Source organism: Melozone crissalis, unplaced genomic scaffold (assembly GCF_028551555.1).
Source record: "Melozone crissalis strain CALT ecotype California unplaced genomic scaffold, PUWL_Pcris_2 ptg000012l_1, whole genome shotgun sequence".
In the NCBI taxonomy this organism is placed as follows: Eukaryota; Metazoa; Chordata; class Aves; order Passeriformes; family Passerellidae; genus Melozone; species Melozone crissalis.
This window is the reverse complement of record NW_026535790.1, coordinates 7,112,870-7,126,822: the sequence shown is the minus strand read 5'-3', so window position 1 is coordinate 7,126,822 and position 13,953 is coordinate 7,112,870.

Below are 13,953 nucleotides of genomic sequence, written 5' to 3'. Positions count from 1 at the left end.
AAGCAGATTCTTCTAGTTGCATACTTAAAATAATACTTCATCCCATGAGTCTGACCCTAGTTAGAGGATTTTTTTTTTTTAACCTGGGAATTAATTTTGTGTTGTTCTGCCTTACTTCTAATGCTGCTGCCTCTGGTGGGCTGCTTTTTTGTAAGAAACTTCCAGTTCTAGGAAGTACAAAGTCCTCACGATATAAAAATAAATAACTGAAACATTTTGTTATTTGATATAATGAATTAATGCTATATTCTGATAAAGTATTTTAAAAGACCAATAGAAAAGTATCCTGGAGGGTACTTGAAATGCCATATCAAATTAAATCGAAATGCAACAACTCTCCTGCTTTCTAAACACAGAATGAATCTGTGCTGAAAGGAGAAAAGCTGTCACAGGAGACCTATGTTAGGAACAGATAGAGGGAACAGCCAATTAGAGACTTACAGATTTATCAAGATTGGGAAATGTAATTTGGATGATTGAGTATCTTTGGGCTTTTCATGAAAAGGAACATAAGGAATACAGGGAGAAGCAGTGTCAGATTAAGATCTACACGTGATGATGGGATCACTGAATACTCCTGCACCTTTCAATACAGTTTCAGCACACCATGCCCAAGAGGCACCTTCCCAATAATTCCTATTAGAGAACGAACTAATTAACTGGGCAGAAAGACAGTCACAAATTCCTGTCTAAGTCAAGGTTTAAATCTGGCAACATGGCTTTTAATGTTTTTGAGAATTGTTAGGCAAGATTTCCAATTAGCGTAGATCAAGTAGAGTCACAGATTTCAAAGGCTTTCTAACACTTCAACAACTGCTTCAAATCTCCAATAAAGCATTATTTGATAACAGATGTTACTGGCCTTTGTTTCTAAATCAAAAGGCAAGTAACAATACCTTCCAAAACAAGCTGAAAAACTGTTTCAATAAAAAACAATGGAATAAGAGCTTTCTATTCACAGGAGCTGACTGATGATGACGATTACATTGATTTAAAAAAGAATGGGAAAAATTAAAAAAGGAGGAAAAAATCTAGAAATTACTCCCAGTAAAATGCAAAGAGTAGCAGCAAGAGATAAATAAAAACCCAATAGAATTGCTTTTCGGAGACAGAGAATGGAAAAGGAATAAAAAAAGTTGCTTTCCATTAACACAGAAATAGTACTATTACAACTACCCAATCAAGAGATGCAGAAAATGTGTAACTAGAGGAGAGTGGCATAAACAGATTTTAGTGACACAGTGATAAAAAGGAGATTAAAAAGCACCAGAAAGCACAGAAGCAAACAAGTATTTGTAAACAGCAGATAAAGAACAGCTGAAGGCAGTAACTCAGGCTATAACATGGCTGATAAAGCAGCCTTGCAACTCTCTAATCACCTAAGTCCCAGGACTCCTGGTTTTGTGAGGAGCAAATAACTCATTGTTTCCACAGAGCCATAAATTTCATGCATAATTTTGAAGTACTGAAACATGATGCATCCCTTAGGAAAGCAGTTTGCAACTGAGAAATGGACACTGGAAATGGAATAGCAGAGCAGTTTGGAGACAACTCCCATCTGGAGAGATTCCTGCAGAGCAGGGTGTCCTGTTGGTACCCAGAACCAACATCACCTCTACTGCTGGACTGTGCACTGGGAATTTCTGATCATCCCACCTGTGCCAGGAAAGAGGGAATGTAACAGCACCAAGGAGCAATCAGGAACAGGTTGTAAGAAAGGATTCCTCCCACAGCCATTTATGGATGCACAGAAGCTTCAGCAGAGCATTACCAGGAGGGATTTTATACATCTTTTTGTGTATAAAACATACATGTATATACAAGTTCAGTTTAAGTTTTATCATCTTATGTAGAAGATAATAAAATTTAACTTGATTCCTTGCTAAAACCCAGGCAAGTCTCAAACTGGTTTTACATCTAACTGGGCTCCCACCTATTCCCTTTACCTAATAAGCCCCTCAGAAACCACATGAGGTCACACAGATCTGAATAATAAGAGTATGGCCAAAGCCCAGAATGAAATGCCACTGCAATGCTATTAAAAACTGTCTGTATCTATTTTATTCATGGTGTTTAAGTGATCCTGAAGTACAGAGGAATATCTGGAGGGACCTTAGGCCAGTAATAAATCCAACAGCAGTGAAGCCTAAGAATGCAAAGAGATCACAAATGTGCGGGAAACAAATTAGACACAATAAAGTAATTGAACATTAGTCTTTGTCTAATTGATTTGTTACTAACTGACATTGATAGTACCTGTCCTTTTGGATCTCCATGAAGCCATTCTCCATCACAGAGTTTCTAAACTGCCTGAACCCTTGTGAGGAAGCAGCATGTGCAATAACACAGGGCAATACTTCCTGTAGTTCCCTGCTGTTACATTCTTAATTCTTCCTCTCTGCACAGATTAATACCTGTTTTCTATACATCTCTATTAGAAACAGAACATTTAGACTTGCTAAAGGCTTTGGAAATCAACATACTGTATACAGCAGATTAAAGTTTGCATCAGGAAAGAATCAGAATTCAAAGCTTTGACAAGGCATTCTAGATTTTGCTGTACATAAAAATATCCCTGCATACTCCTATGGACAATAACAAAAAATACAAGTCTCCTATTGATCCTTTGGCTCTAAGTTTGTCCCAGATTCTGACAACAGCATGCAATTAAATGAGAACAGAACAGGAATCAGATTTCTAAACCTCTCTGGAGGGGGCTATATCTGCACACATGTTGAAAGGACCATTCCCTTTACATTGGTGATTATACTGCAAACAGTTTATAACTCTGTCCTAGAGAGTAAAAACTACACCTGAATAGGGCTTCACCCACTGAGCACCTGTAAGTTCTTTATGCACTAATTTTCCCTTTTAAAAAACAGATTCCTGTTTCCACTGGCCTGATTGATTAGGGCCTTTCATGGGTTTTTGGAAGGCATATATGACAGTAATATAGTTTAATCTACATCTGACAAAAGTGCATCAAACACTAAAGATGGCACAACATGAAGTTTTTTACCAGCTAGAGCTATGTGATATTTTGGTCACCCAAAAACTCCTGATAAGTTTACAATCATGTTTCATCTTATGAATTCAGCTTTTTGCTCCTTTAGCTGTAGTTAATTCTGAGAGAAGTCAAGTAAAACAATTAGATGGCAATAAGTAAATTTTAGGGACTCATGAACTTTTTATTTGAATTTCAATTCTTGACTGCATTTTGAAAAACCGAGGAAAAAACTCAACCCATAGGAGTGCAAATTTAGGCCTCATTAAGCATCAATCACTTATAAGGAGAAGGTCTGAAATACAGCAGCAGAATTTCCTCATCTTGAACCATTTGGACTGACAGAAAGACTTGGACAAGGTACCTACTGATGTTCAACAAGTATTAGTTTATAGGGTGCTGTGTATGATTAAGTGCTCTTGGTTACTTTAAGTATTTTTCTGTAAGATTTGTGCCAATTTAATGTTGTAGCAAATCTCCTGCAGAAACTGCAACTGCCAAAATATCTGTACCCTTTTTGCCCACTGGTACTTGTTAGGCTCCGACAGAAGGGAAGTCAGTAGAGAGAACCTATAACAACCCTCAAATTCAAAAGTCAAACCTGAAAATTTGGCAGATGTCAAGTGTTAATTTGCTGAACCTTACATGTGTTTTAAGGTAAAAATGTGGGGGCAGAAACCTTGCCCAGTTCTTTTTGAAAACCATGTAATTCAAATATTTCCACTGGTTATCCACCATTTGATCTGAATAATAATTTTTACTGTTTCAATTCTCCACAGTCTCTTGAGAAGTAAAGATTTGAACACTGCTGGGGCCACAAGTCATTTGGTCTTAGTTATAGTTTAGTTGTGGCTTAATTTATTTGTGAATGATTTATTAGAATGAGAAGTATTCAGCAAATATTTCTATACCCCTTGGAGCTGAGTTCTGCCACAATATTTAAATCTGTGGCATGTTCTTCAAGTACATATACAAAAAATTTTAATAGGTTTACATACTTAATCAAGAATTCAGAGCCCAAACTCAAACTTAAACTTACCAGATATTAAATGCTAGGTTATTTAATCAAGTATCTGTAAAACACCCAGTTCCTTCTTGATATCTAATCATCACAGCTTGTAAAAAACATGGAGCAAAATAAACCACATATCACTTAGCAAGCTACTTCATCACTGGATGCACACAATTCTTCATCCTGTTTCGTGATGTGCAGACCACAACAATTATGTTTTCCTACTGGTGTCTTATTGATCTAACCCATGTGGGCTTGTTTCCAAAGGCATTCTCCTCATCTTTATGTACAGCAATGTCAAAAGAGTATCCAAGGGAAAACAGAAAAGGAACTTGAAGTAGTGGGCTGAAATCACAGAAAAGGTTTTAATAACCTTGATAGAAAACCAAAAATTCTCTTCTGACATCTGCTACAACTGAGGGCAAAAAATCAAAACCCCCAAGCTATGAAGTACTGGATGCTTTGGAAGTTGTAACACAGCTGAACACAAGACCATTGTTCTCCAACTGCACCTGAATGTCTGGGTGGGGTTTCTCCTCACTGACTGCAGGTGTTCCACACCATTGTAATGAAATTTGTTTTCAGGTCTTTTACCCCTGCACATACTTGCAAAGTTCACAAACAGATACTAGTGAAGTTTATAACTATACTATCATTTCATCTGGTATTAGGCTAGCAACACTAAAATATTAATTGCCTGTAAAATACATTAATCTAAAAAAGAAGCTTTTGACATTCATTCTCATCACCTGTGCTTCACAGGTATTTTTTTAAAAACTTAAATCAAATTTTATCACAAGGACAGCACTGAAAAGAAAGACCTATGATCACTGAGCTGCTAAGAAATTATTGAATGCTTTCAGATACCTAGGCCTGAGTCACTTAAGCATTTAATTCCTATTGATCTTAACAAAGCTCAGGCACCTTTATACTTTCAAACATCTGAGACTTGGATTCTTAAGGCCTTTTAATCATGATGAAAAAATGTACCCTATCACTTGCTAAATAAGTTCACTCTAGGTTGTATTTATGTCAGCTTTCATACAGGCAAAGGGAACAGCAATCATTTTCATGTAGCTTGGGGCTTGAAACAAGCTCTCACTTATACAGGAGTAAATTCAGGGTAATTCCATTTACTTCATTTGATTGGATCTGGCCTCTTGCTTCTGACTCTGCCTGTGGTAACAAAAATCTGTACTGTAACATTTTTTTCCCCTCCAAAATAAGATTGCATTTTAAGGAGAATGCTTACCAAGAGGAATGTCAAGGTTTTGTACCACTTACAGAGATTGCTGGCCTCTCTACATGGATACTTGAGCTCAAGCAACTGAGATATTTTTTTGTAAAGTGAGGGAGGACGTGCACAGCCAGCACCTGCTACAAAATACCATCCCCTTACACAATTACTTTCCAATCCCCACCACCCAAAAAATAAAATGGAAGTCTAAACACACAAGTTATGGCATGACAAACTGCATTCAAAAGGCAGAAAGATCCATGCTTAGGATTAGTACTGCAGTACTTAGGAGAAGAAGATAAGTCAGATATCTAAAGTTTTCTGGCACAGTAAATTATTTTTACTTTTTTGTTTGTTCTGGCATAGCTATTCCTAGCAGTCACCTGCCAGGCAGGAGCAGATGTACAGCTGCTACTGTGCCAGGTAACACATCACTGAGAGGGGGAGCAAATTTCCAGCACTCACAGAACATCTTCTATCAGGTCTGCAACAGAGTTTCAAGTCTGGCACATCTTTGCATCATTACTCTTGAAAATTTTGGCTTTTCTATTTAAATACATAAATAGTCCATAATAACCTACTTACAGTTCCCTGTGTTCATTATTCTTTCCACTGAAAATTACAGCAATTGGAATCCTCAGCACCGCAGCACATACTGTGCACACCCAGAAAGAAATCAAAATGTGTCATCGTTGTTGATAGAAGGATAAATATAGTTGAAGTCAGATTAATATTTCCAAGATTACTCATTTCTACTTCAAAAGAGAAGCAAAGATCATGTGCGAAATGACAGCTACCCATCTGGGACTGGAAAAGTCACCATATGGATGCCTTTTGCTAATTATAGATAAAATTTTGATCTAAGGGATTTAAAAGTAGGGATCTGTCTTTCAAAAATATACTTCCTCTCCTCCCTCATTCAGGCAATGCTTTGGTGCTGGTTAATCAATTAAGCAGAGCACTGGATCATGCAGATTGGCTTCACCTTTAAGAGGGCACTTTTCTCCCACTTCATGCAGTATGTGGTCCCATTCACAGCTCAGCTAAGGAAATATGTCACAATGGTTCCTTTTTTCCCCCCCAGATCAGAGTAGCCTCTATAATTTTTTAGCTCAGTGGCCCACACATTCAGAGCCCATGAGACTGCCTTATATTACTGTTCCACATATGACACCTCTACTTGAACTACAGCAGATACTCCTGAAACCATCCTAAGTGGACTATAAGATGCTTCAATAACATAATCGTCACCCAAGGTAAGTTATTCCAAGAGCAATTAATTTACATAAATTATTAAGTATCTATTCCTAACTTTGTGCAAGTTGCTTCCTATTAGACTGTAAAATTAATTTTTTCTTGTATTTTGTCCGCTGAGTTGACTGATTAATTCTCTATCAAATTAGTCAACTGCCTGCATTTATTTAATTTATAGACCACATTGTTCTTCTGACTTTGCTTTGATACACTATTAGGGTGAAGTTGTCCTTGAGACAAAAACAAAAAGGGTTGCTCTAAACCTCCCAAATTTTGGCCTCCTTCTAGACTGCAAGCACTGATACTCCAACAGCAATTATATCACTGCCAAATACAGAGGCTGCAGAGTCTTTTCATGCCTGCTTAGCATTTTATAGCATTTATACATGGACTGCATCAGCCTTTTTGTCACTACAGTAGAAATTCACTTCTGCATGTAAAGGTAGCTGATGTGAAGAAAACTGCATCCCTAATAACTGGGAGAAACAGGCTTTTCATCAGACCATTGAGAACACTCACATGCTTACAACAAAGCCTTGTAATCTTCCCCTCTGCTGAGTTCACTGAAGGTCACACAGGGCACGTGTGTTGGATGTTACCCCTCTGCCTCAGAGGTGTTAGGGGTGGGGAAGAGCTAAACAAGGGCAATTAAGTTGAATTCAGACCAGCTGTTGTGTATTCACTCCTCTCCAGAGGCTTTTTAGACAAACTGTAGCATCTTCAACCATACTTTAGCCACACAAACCCAGTACGAGCTCATGCCAGACACATTTTCACACTCTTCCTCTCCTGTCCCTGTAGAGTCTCACATTCTGTCCATAATTAAACCAAGCACCTGCCACTGTTAGGCACAGAATTAGTCCCTGTACCTGCCCTTGATACACCTGAGTGCTTCCTGAAGATTACCATCCACCTTTGGCATATACACATCAGTGAGACTGAAAAGGCAGACAGAAAGGGTAATTGCACCCAACCCATTTAGTTTCCTACCTAAAATATAGCAAATTTTGCCTTGTGGAAACCCCAGTTTTCTCAAGAGCTACTGCTCCCAGAAAAGCAGGCTGCCAGCAGCATCAGGTGCCTTCAACAAGAGCCTGTATTCTAGCTTCTCCCACTACCTTCCCTCACAGCCCGAGGGGAAAACAAGGTACAAAGAGATAATCACAAGCAATCAATTCCTTTTAATGACTTTTAATACAGGTGGCAATCATCTAGTACAATGACCATCTATTGAGTAATCTAATTCTCAGCTTGAGCATTAGTTAAGTAATCCTTTATCCTGAGCATCTTATCCCACCAAGGAGCTAGCTTAACACAGCACTTATTCCTACACCTCTAAAGCTACACCATTTACACCAAGAAGTTGCTCTGTCCTCATCACTGAAGACATATTTCCAATCACATTTCTAGGAATGACCTGGTAGCTTATATTTTATCCATGCCATGAAAACGTTAACCACACAGAAAAGCCTCTCACCTGCTACAGTGATAAAGGGAGCACGGCCGTTCCTATGCAGACCACACCTTCACACCACTCCAGTTCCTGGTAGCTCCATTTTCCACCCTAGCTTTCAAAGCAAAATCCTAGCACACAAAAGATTTAATCCTTCAGCTACCCCAAAGTTCCCACACTTCTCTAGAGAAAATGCAAGTAGTCAGCCTTCTAAGGACCAACTAAATTTCAGCTTTAAACTCAATAGAGCATCCCACGGATAAAACTTCAGTTCTCATCATAAGAAAGGTAAGACAAGGCACTACAATTCTATTCCAAAGAGAATGAACTGTTTCATTCTACAGTGAATTATTTGCCTTTGAACACGAACCGAAGCCGCACCTGCTCCGGGCACTCCCCTCACGCTGCCCGACAGCCGCCGGCGCTCAGGGGCACCTCCTGCGCTCACACAGACACCGCGAAAGGGCTCACCTCACGTGGAAAACATGGAGCAGGCTCACCTCACATGGAAAACATGGAGCAGGGCTCACCTCACCTGGAAAACATGGAGCAGTCCCTGCAGTGCAGCTCTCTGTTAGCACGAGTCCCACGGTGGAGCCTGCCGTGGTTCAGGGTTCCCAGAATCACTCAGGGCCAGCAGCAGCCACCGGCGAGCCCCGCACCGCAACCCACGAACATCTTTAAAACCTTCTCCCGAGCCAGGCTCCTATTTTCTGGGCTGACCCGTTCCTTGCCCCCGGGCAATCTCCCCGTCCTGCCGATTCTCCTCAACTGCCCCCAGGTGTACCCTGAGCCCCCTCACAGCACCCGCCCCGCCGGCCCCACCTGCTCATCAGCATCATCCTCCTCAGCTGCGGCTGCTAACGGCTCGCTTTGAGCGCGCAAATTAAATTGAGGCCTCCCTAATTGTACTAAGAGCTTCACAAAAACCAAAACTTAAAAAAAAAAAAAACCCACCCAAAAACAAACAAAAAACCCAAACAAAACAAACAAACAAAACCCAAAAACAAACAAACAAAAAAAAGGAGGGGAGTGGATTCAGAAATTTTAACACTTCAGCTTATTAAGTTTCTAAATACGCAGTTCTGAACTCGGTCTGGAAAACTTTGTGACACGGAAAGGCCCAAGGAGTCACAGGCCTCACGACAATATTTTTAACTTCTGTGATCAAAGAGTTGCCTAAAGGCAGCATGAACAAAAACATTCAGAATAAGCTCCTGAAAAAACTTACCTTTTGTGAGATTCAATAGTTTACATGCTGCTGAAAGGCAGCATCCACTTCCACTTGAAGTTTGCAAGGCCAGACTTGAAAGAATTTCAAGGTTTGTTGTGGCTTTTAAAAAAATCCGTGGCTGTGCCCTGTTGTGCTCAGGAGAGCGCTAAGCTGGAAAAAGGGGGCCAAAGTCAAGTCCCTAGCTTATCTGAAGCAGTAATAGCAAAAACTCTCTTTTGTCACATTTCTCAAGAACAAACTATTTTCACAACTAACCTAGGCCTTTCTTTGCCCCTTCCATCAAAGCCCTACCTCTCTACAGCGAGGAACTGCTGATTTATGGGGCTGGAGAAAAGCAGAACTTAGCCCTAATGATGCAGAGCATGTTCAAGGTCAGAGGGGATGGCAAGGCAGAAACTGCTTCAAACAGCTGAAACCTCTGTGTCCTCCACTCTGGGCTGTTGTTCTACTGGGCTAGATTTTTAAACCTGCTAACAACACAGTAGGATCATGCATTAAGAAATTACCTCCAAAATGTACAAGCATTTTAGTAAAATATCTAATAGTTTTGCCAGCTGGTGCATAATGTGAGCTGACTTGTAGGATGCTGATGCCCCATGTGTAAGTTTCCCAGAGATGTTCAGTGTGTTAAAGCAGGTTCAGTTCTTTGCTGCTTTCACAGGCTTAGCTTGTTTAGGATGGCTTCATTTGCATTTAGCTGAAGAAAAATTAGGACTAAGGAAAAAATTTCATGTGGCATATCTACTAAAGATAATAATTCTCCTAATTCCCCAATGCTGTTAATTGTCTTAAGGGAAAGTTGGGAAAGAAAGAAGGAAATTCCTTAGTAGAATGAACAGCAAGAGAACCTAGCCTTCTGCTAATAAAAACATTAATATTAATGAATTTAGGGATTGGCACAATCAGGTTGTTTATCTGATGAATATGAAGAACAGAATCATGACAATTTCAAGGAAAAGAAGACATATTTGAAAATGAATGAAAAGAAGATATGAAATGAGCAAAGCATATGTTTATGCTTTCTTAAAAACAGCTTCAGGCCTTTTGTTAGTATCCCATGATAATACCAAGCATGAAACAACAGAAGAAAGTTTCTACATTTTAAATTTCCTTTAGAAATGTAACTAAAAGTACATGGAAATGCTTGGGAGAAAAAAATATCCACAGTTCTGTTCTACCAGAACTGCTTGTAACATATTAAGCAGAAAGTTTGGTGGATTAAATGTAGATCTTCCCCACACAGGGAACAGGCAAAGTGAACTTAGGTCCTTTTCATAAAGTGCTAGCTTTCTAAATATATACAGCTTTATCTAGGAGAACCACATGTAAGGTAATGATCCATTCAGAGGGTTTAACAAATGGGTACTTCAGAACAAATGAACATTTGTGTTGTGGGGGCTGGTTTTTTGTGTTAAAAGCACACAAAATTTTAATCACAGAAAAATTATGCATTTTGATGTACTGGCCCAAACTAAAACAATTAATGCATACCCTAACAGCATGTCATGCTGTTAATTTTATTTTGAGTTAATTTTATTTTGCATATCTATATCTGAGATAAAAATTGTTTGTAAGTAACTACACACTGAAATTATCCAACAGATAATGAACAGAATGTTGGAATATCAGCTCATATGAAAATCAGATTATGTTATCTGAAAATACTTTAGTAAAATCATTCATGAATTCATGGCATGTTTTTCTGCCTTAGCACAAACCAACTATTTTTAAAATACAGAGGTATTTGTTTCTCTGCTCACTATAACTAAGATTTTCATAAATTTTAAAAAAGGAATGTTTTTCTTTTTTCCTTAGTTGGACATTTCTTCTCTAGGCAATATTCTCAAGTTTTATGTTTATACTAAGTAAAAAGATTCTAAAGTGACATCATAAATGTCTCATGGGCTATGCAGACCTGTAAAGTCACAAAATGGAAAGTAATGTCCCTGTCTAAGAGTACTGGCTGAACAACAGGAATTACCTTCAGGCATTCTGACTCTTTGCAGCAAAATAAAAACAACAAATTGGGGCAAGCTGGCAGCTCAGCAGCCCATTCACACCCGTTGGGACTCGGCGGGCACTGAGCAGGAAAAGGTGGCCCAGGACCTGTCCCTTGTGTCAGCCAACTTAAGTTGAGCTGCTGAGGAGGTGATCAAGTTGCCAAGGTGGCACTACTCTGGAAGTGCATTGACTGCAGCTGCCACAGGGAATGTCAGTCAGGAAGGGTAAGGTGGTGGTAGGAGGGCTGGCACATGGAGGCCTCTCATTTATCTCTTAGAGATGAATGATGTCTTTGCTACAATCTCACACAGGTCTTAAAGCAGCCAACTTCTCTTGGGTTTATTATGCAGAGTACCAGGACTACACTGAACTCAGAGAGCTGCCATTGGAGATGCACTCCCTCTGTTCTCAGTGGAAGATGTCTTGATCTCCTCTAGCATAGCTAGAGGACAGAGGAAATGTCACAGAGGGAACCTGCTTCTCCAAGCAGTAACTTAGAATTTTATGATTTGAGTAAATATTGACACTACCTCTTTATATAAAAACCACATAAATGCTAGTCTCTGTAAGTACTGATTAAGCTTTTAAGAACTATGAGAGCTTTAATTGTGTATTTTGTGTGTGGAGATGTATTATTACAGCACTTAACAACAGCTTCAAGCCATGGCAGTGTACAGTGATTTCTCTGACATGCCAGTGCAGCAGTCTCCATGCTGCCCCCTGAACAGAGGGACCACTTCTGGAGCAAAGTTGTGCCAAGGCTTAGCCATGAGATCAGAAACTCTTCCTGCTCTTGCACCCATTAAAAAATGTTTGGATATATGTTCATTTATGGTGTTTGCTTTCACCAAACCTCATGACATTCATAACAGGTGAACACAGTTACAATGTCATTATGACAATACATTTTGAAACAATCACTTGTGCTGCTTAGTATTTTACCAAGGAACTAAGAAATACTTGCCCAGGAGTACATAGAAATACTGGATGCCAGGAGCCGACACTTTCAGTTTTCTTTGTTGTTGTTTCCTATCATTGCTACTATTTTACACAAATGGAAATGTAATTGCATCAGCAAGATTATTAAATCTTTAGAAATAATAATGCTTAAATATTTGCTAATACTTTAAATTTAAATAATTAAGACTTTAAAAACACAAAAATCTAACTGTAGGCATATTGGTTTTGTTCCCTGGGTAGTTGTTGAAGTGATATCTGCTCATGTAATGGAAACTTATCAGAATGCACAATCTTGTGCAGCAGCAGCTCCAGACTGTGGAACAATTTTTAGCCTGACTTGGCACTATTATACTATGAGCTGTTACTCCATAGTAACGCAGCAGGACCTGGAACAAAACCTGCTGTTTGACCTAGCATTTCTGTCCCTGCTGTGCATGGATTATGCCATGGGGAGATGCAGGTCTTGCCCCTTAGTTCATGTGTATAGCCCAAGTGTGGATTTCTACAAGAAGCCAAGAGAAAGCTCAGCACACTTTTGCAGCTTGCTGGAGCCAGTGGTTCAGAAGATCTGTTTTTTTGGCAATTTATTCAAAATGCATTTCCAAACCCTTACTTTCATTGGGGGCACTGAAATGTTAAGGATGCCATTCAAACACACCTCATAGAACAGTGCCTATAAAATTATCTACTTTTTCCACATGTATATAATGTTTAACATCAGTGAGTTAAACCACAATTACATTTTTTATAATAATTTTAATAAAGCATTATTCATGGGTGTGCTTCTATGATGGTCTCAGCAAGGGAAGCCAAGGGCTGCTATTAAAAATGTAAAGCATGGTGACTGTGCTTTAATACACAATGCTTCAAGCTTCCCATGAAAATTTAATAATTTTTGATGTTTCAAAGAAACATCTGACTTAACAAGTGCTTGTGCCATTACTCACTTGTATTTAAGTGTGTGACATTGTTGTCATCTCTTCTTCCGTTTCCACCCTCTGGAGAACATAGCAGAGAGAACAGGAAAATTCTCCAAAAGTGTTTTCTAGTCCCTACAGGCTGAGGAAAAAACAAACACACACTTTAAGGCATGGAGTCAGGCAAGAAAAGTTGTACTTTAAACCTCCTTCTATCTCTTGCTGCCTCAGTTGTCACACAGCAGCCCAAGATCAGAAGCAAATGAGAGACAGAGCCTGAACCAGGTCACAAGTGTGACTTAACAGAGCGGGTTTGAGTTCAGAAGTAGGTAAACTCCTCAGACCTAAATAAGATATAAAAAAGTCTCAACACCCCAGAAAATGATCAGGGAACCAAGAAGCAGGTAATAGGATTGCTCTGTACATTCTGACAGTAGCCTTTTCTTACAGGATATAAGAAATGAGCTTTTCTAGCAGATGGAGAGAAAGAAGGAGCACAGTACATTCTCTTGTTAAGGAACCTTCTCCCAGAAAAGTAGTTTGACAGGTGGGTATAAGTTAACATAATTTACACATTTCTATAGCTTGGATAAGTGTAGGCTATTAGTGCAGGCTGATGTAACCTATGTGACAAGAGGCTGCAGACTGAGAAAAGATGAAAGCAGATTCAAGATGAAAGACCTACAGTATATGATGTGCAATTGACACCATTATTTCTATCACCTCTGTGCCCCAGCTCTTATAGATTAGGAGTGAAACACGACCTGAATGTAAGTATGAATATATTGAAAGAGCCATAGGCAGGAATCAGAAGAGCACTGAAATTGGACAAGTATCTGAAGGACACTTCAAAGAGTTTTACTCTACCTAGAGAAGAAAAT